Raw genomic sequence first — 6,825 nt, forward strand, 5'->3', positions numbered from 1 at the left:
TGGACAAGTACATAAATTCTCAACAATGTCGGCAAAGTTTATGGCTAAGGAGAAGGAAGAACAACAACCTATATGAGCTAAGAGTTCTTACATCCCACCGTTGGTGTGGGCATAAGTAAACTTTGATATGAAAGATTTGGTTACATTGTATTTGTAGTGTCAAAGGAGATGCATAAGCAACATATGGTCACACCTACCCGCAACGAGACTAAAAATGAAGGAACCTTGTGAAGCTTGTATGATGGGCAAGAAATAAAGAAAGAAATTTTCACAAAAAAGCAAGAATAGAGTAAAGGATCCTTTAGATTTTGTGCATGTTGACTCGTGTTGTAAGATGGCTATATAAGCTTTGGGGGGATCTCTTATTGCATGGTAACTATCGATGACTACAACAATAAGATGTGGATATACTTCCTTTGTAATAAGACTCAAGCTTTGGACAAGTTTAAAGAAGGGCTAAAAATTATTGGGAATGAAATAGGAAAAACTTTGAAGAAATTTATAATGGATGGCGATTGTGAGTTCAACTCCAAGGAGTTTGAAGACTTTTGCAAAAGCAATGGGACTAAGCAACAATTGATGACACCTCATATAGCTCCATTGCATAGCATTTTGAATGCCAAAATCTCACCATTATGGAAATGGCAAGGTGCATGCTTAAGGGCAAGGGATTACCTAACCGTGAAGCTATTAATATTATATTCTACATTCTCAACTGGAGTTGCACAAAGACTCTAAGGGGAAAAACTTCTCATGAGGCCTACACTGGTAAGAAATCATCTATCTCGCACTTTAAAACTTTTGGATGTGAATGTTATATACATGTTCCAAAGAATAAGAGAAACAAGTTAAACCTAAAAAGCACCAAATCGTCATGCATCATAGTGATGAGCAAAAGGCTTACAAATTGTATGACTAAGAGGCAATATCATAGTGAATCGTGATATGGTTAACAAGTAGTCACATATATAGTGAAGGAGGAAAATGAAAGCTCTTCCACTTTATCATCAAGCAAAAAAGTAGTCCATTTTGAACGTGTCCCAAGAGCTATCCCTATCCCTGAAGAGGAGGAAACATCATCTTTGGATGATGAGGATAACACCAATCCACTGTTATACCATTGGAAAAGCCATTGTCTTGTTGGGTGAAGTAGCTCTATGATCGAAATAATTCTATGCCTATAACTATTAAGGAAAAGGAAGTCATATGAACCAAGAGATTCTCAAAGAACAAAGCAAAGAAAGGTTTCTGCTCACATAGTCAATATGGCATTAATGACTAAGTTTATGAGAGAAGTAAAGGAGTTGGTGAACTTGGAAGAAGCACTTCCAGATCTAGCTATACAAGCTAAATATGATAGTATCATGAAGAATAATACTTGGAAGCTAGTAGATGGGGTAGAAAAGAGGAAAATTATTGAAACCAAGTGGGTTTGGAAGGTAAACTACAAGATGATGGTAGCTTGGAAAAGTATAAAGCTAGATTGGTTGCACAAGGATTTTCATAGATTAAAGGGTTTGACTTTCAAGAACCATTTACTCCAAGTGTTAGAATGACCATTATTTGCATAGTACTTGTAGTGGTTACTCATAAGAAGTGGCTAGTTTACTAAGTGGATGCTAAATCAATGTTCTTGAATGGTGATGTCAAAGAGAAGGTGTACATGGCTCATCCATTGGGGTTTGAAGCTCCCTATTTTGAGAACAAATTTTGTAAGCTAAAAAAGGAAATTTATAGATTGAAAAAGTCCCTAGAGTATTATATGAATGGATAGATAAGTTTTGTTTAAGCTTAAACTTTAATAGATGTGCCTCATATACTAACTTATTTGCTTATAAGGATGTTGGTGAAAAGTTTTTTGTGATTGTTCTATATGGAACACCTTCTTATTACAGGTGACTATGAAGATATGAACCATCAGGCTTGAAGGCTTTTGAGTTTCTGAGCTTGAAGTGTCAGAGTTAGGCTTGGTAGAGTATTTTTTGGGGATAGAAGCCTAGGTCTATGGCGGTCAATGCAAAGTTATCCATTGAGGATACATCATCACTACAAACATTAGAGGTATAAGAGATTGGTTGATAATTTTTTCTACTTGTACCAGGCCAAGATTTTGCTATTGGTATTTTGAGAAGGTTCTCAAATGACGTAAGTGCTCAAATACTTGGAAGGAAACTCTTGAATATGGTATCATATACAATTCCTAAGGTTCTCTTGTGAGGAACTTTGACTCAAACTGAGTAGGCAACAATGATTTCAAGAAGTTAGCTTCAAGATATTCTCTCTCTTTAGGTTCAAGAATCTTCTCTTAGATTAGTAAGAAATTACCAACAATGGCATTATTTTCTACTAAAGTAGAGTACAAGCCAACTTGCTTTACTTCATGTGAAACAATATGGTTAAGGGTGATCCTATGACATCTGGAAATGTAGGATGAAGATCTAGCAATGCTAAGATGTGATAAACAAACTTTTACATCACAATTGCTAAAACTCTAGTGTTTTATACATGCATAAACATATTGAGATTCAATATCATTATGTGCATGCTTTAACTAAGGATGAGATAGTGAAATTGGTCTACTATCCAATAAAGAGAATGGAGTAGTTATCTTCATCAAAGCTCATAAAGGATCTACTTCAAGTTCATCTTAAGAGACTAAGTGTTGGGTCAAGGATATAGTTTACCTATGGGTCGACATTGAGATATAATCAATACCCCACCCCTATCAGGCACCACTAATGATCCATGGTGCTCAAAGTTGTGAGGATCCCATTATGAGGAGAAGCCATGTTTGATCCCCGTACATTGGTTGTGTCTTGACTTGTATGCCAAATGAGTTCTATATGATTGGATGGCAAGAAGGTGACTTTTGTGGGTCTAGACTTTGGGTTAGATAGAGTAGTTAAGCTGGTAGTAACTCAAGGCTACATTGCATAGTTTGTGGGGTATGGAAGTTATTAAGGACCCCTATTTTGGATTAGTGGGGCTTGTGGAAGCAGCCCTTGGCTATGGGTTTTAGGGGGGCCAATGGTCCCCCGGATGGGAGTCCAAGGGGAGTGCTCCTAGCCTAATGGTAAAGGAAATATTCATCAGAATCTTCTCTAACCGACTAGAGAAGATTCATAATATGGTAGGACAGATAGTCTAAGATGACTATTGAGCTATAAAAGGGAGATGTCTCCAAAGCCATTATGCATCTATCTTTCACCTAGTCAGAGTTCTTCCAACTAGCATTAAGCTCTTTACCTATCATTTATCTAGATCGTTGTTTAAGCTTCACAATGAAAGTGTAACTTTTTTGGAATAAAACATTTTGATTCTTCTCTTGTTTGTTGTGTACTCTCTATTCCTTGCTTAGATGCATGGTGTATTTTTATAGATACTAGGAAATGCAAGCGCTAGGGTAGGATTGAAGGAAAATTCTAAATTTTGTAATTGATGATAAGTGTGCTGCACCACAATCTCCAATGAACTTTAATGATGATTTTGATAGATGTTGGATGGGGCTTTACAAGTGCAAATGGTGTAAGCACACCCAACCCTTCTTCACCTCCATCTCTTTCCTAGTACAATTAGCTTCCTCTTTGCAATAAGGAACCTGCCTAGTACAATTATCTTCCCTTTGTAAAAAGAACTCTAGCAAGACATTGATATCACACAAATCTTGTTTTTTATTTGCCCATGGAAAGTCTTTCTCCTAAATATATGAGTCTCTTGAAGAGGTTATTTCTACCCTCAAAGTGGCTTTTAGCTCCTCTTTTCAAAGCACAATGTAAACTCTTTATTGTTCAAGATTGGCTAGTGTGAATGCATATGGAAAGTTATGTTAAAATTTCCACCCACATGATCTAATATACTAATTGATCACCAATAAATTTTTAAATTAATAATTATAGAGAATATTTTGTAGATGACACGATATGAGATTCATGTGGACACTTGACATTTAATGTAAGGTGCCTATATCATGAACCTCACTAGTTCATATATGCATTTCACTTAATCCAATGGTTAAGTCCACACTAAGCCCTCTCTTAAATCTTTTAGGTCCAACAATCCATCCCCAATGAGCTAGCATACATATTAACATTAGGTTTTATATGTTTAAATAGAGAGTTTTTTGCAATAGTAATGTAACTTTGATTATCGCACATTAAGCACTATTACTTTTTAAAAAACTCCATGGCAATTCTTTTCAATGTTGGCTATAATGGCAAAAAGAGAAACACAATGAGTAGGTCAAATTTGGGATTAAAAAGAAAGGATGAATAGGGACCAGGGCATCAAGGGCTATGTGGTCATGCCTTTTGATTTTCTGTTGCACCTCAAAAAAGCCAAGAAGGATGTCACACCAAAAATAACTTTAAAAAATGAAGGTGTGTATGAAGTCCACAAGTGCCTAGGGACATAGAAAAGTCTTAGGTCTAATATAAAGGCTAGGAAAAAAATTATATTATTACCTTACTTCCTAGTTTGGTTTCCATCTATAGCCCTCAAAAGGTATTATTTGTATCATTTATTAGTGTTAAGAGTGTGAAAAAAAGTGGATAGCTAAAAGGTTCAATTCAACCAAAGTAGTTAGCTCTATTACAATACATTTTCATTCCATTTCCATTGCTCTAATAGTGAAATAAATAATGCTTGAAATAGTGCTTGAACAATACTTTAAAGTGGTCAAGACAATGGTTGGATATTGCTTTAAAGTGGTTGGGCAGTGCTTTAAAGTGGTTGGACATTACTTTAAAGCACTCTGAACAGAATTGATTGTTTGGTAAAGTGAGGTAATGAAATCTATTAAGATGAGAATAAAGTACTAGTACACTTCTTAATCGAATCCACAATGGATATAGAATATAAGATTAATAATGATAGGGTAGCTATAGCTATCTAGTACAAGTGATGGGCTAATCCCCAAACCCCAAACTAGCAAATAGGGGGAAGGCACAATGTAGAGAGTGTGGGCTATACTCAGCTCTACTCAATAGTACACTCTATGGTGTCTATTTTCTAAATAAAACTAGAATGTGATATGACTACACTATCACGATTAGGAGTACAGTTTGGCTATTGAGGACAACTTATGTAACTTTATTCTATCAGTGATTCTCGAGTTTTGCTATGGTAAGGTGGATGCTCCAAAAAGTGAAAAATAGTTATTCTTCATAGTTCAACATTAGATTATGGATGTAGCTCGAGATATTTAGCTCCCTAGGTAGGTAGGTAGGTGTAGTCCTGAATTTTAGCAATATGTGACTAGCCAAATTTTACGATTGTATTAAAAATGTTATTGGCTAGATTGAAAGATATTAGCCCTATAAAATTTCTTTCTACAAAGTCAGTAACTAGAATTTTCTCATTGATTGAAGGACATTTTTCCATCGTTCATAGCCACCATCCTCCCCTCTATCCCTAGTAAGTAAGAATATAAGACTAGCTATGAGATATAGTGAATTCACCAACTTGCCTTCTCATATTGTAGTCCAAAAGCTTGAAGGCTTGAAGATGGTTGAAGATGGTTTTGTGACCCAAATAATACAATCCAATGTTGCTGCTCCTTTGCATCCACCGAGCATGCCAATGTCAAGAGAAACACATGATATATGGAAGAAGTAAATAGAAAGCTTCAACAGTTGCATTGATAGAGCTTCCATAGCTTGAAGCCACCAAAGGGTAAATATAATTGAGACTTCCAACCTTACATAGACCAAAATTAGTGTTAGGGTTAGGTCACTTATCTACCATAGTGTCTCCTAGTCATTGCTTAAAGCATGCTTGTATCTTAACATAATGAGACCTAGCTTATGATATTTCAATTCCATATTTATATGCACAACCCACACAACAATTATGAATGTCACAAATGCAACTAGAGATAATGCTACAGTGTGTGGGGGAGTGAACCAAGCTCTCATAAAATAATGCAACCACGATAATGTGATGTTCATGATGTACAAAGAATAAACCAAGTATCCAAAAATAATATATTGAAGCTCCCAAAAATAATGTCCTTTTAAAAAATAAATCTAGCACTTGTGCTTTGACTATCTTTGACTTCCCTTGTTTTTACTTTTTGTATTTTTCAAATAATAATTCTAGTACTTGCACTTTAACTATAATTGATTTTCCTTGACTTTGGCTTTCATTTTATTCTTTCACATTTGTTGTTAACATTATCTCCCTTTTGAGACGAGTGCCAGTCGCATGGCACTCACATTAAGGTATATGCAGAATGTTGGAAACATTGGATGAAGAGACAATCTTGATGGAGAGAAATCTGCTAACAAAAAGAACTAGTACTGAAGAAGATTATGCTCATGATAATGTTGTGGATAATGTCCAAAAGATGTGGCTCAATGATGGAAAGATGATGTCTACATGAAGGATCATTGATGGCACTACTAAAGAAGAGATTAGTGAGTGGTGAGGATATAAAGGCAATTGATGTTGATGGGATTTCATATAATCTTTTGCAAAAAATCTTGCAGAGGTAATTTGTGCTTTTCCTAAGGGGTATGTATAATTTACTTATGTAGTTATTTGTACATGTGCAAGTGTAATTGGGAGATAGTTCAAAATCCAAGCAAGCCTAAAGTATTGTTCCACACTTGAGAACCCAATTACTAAAAGATTATTGTGTAGTGCAAAGCTTAGGGTGATAGGTCATCCGAGAAAGCCCAAGATATCTTGCTCTTGATGTACCCTAAGATGATATAGTGAGGAAAGTCTAGGTGGTTAGAGATGGAGCCAACAAATCAAAGCCATTGAACATACTAACTTGAGGACCCTTAGGCGCAATGAGGTGTGAGTGCGACAATCTACCTAATC

This window comes from Lygodium microphyllum, chromosome 7 (assembly GCF_053477565.2).
Source record: "Lygodium microphyllum isolate KBCC chromosome 7, Lygodium_microphyllum_v1.1.10, whole genome shotgun sequence".
NCBI lineage: Eukaryota > Viridiplantae > Streptophyta > Polypodiopsida > Schizaeales > Lygodiaceae > Lygodium > Lygodium microphyllum.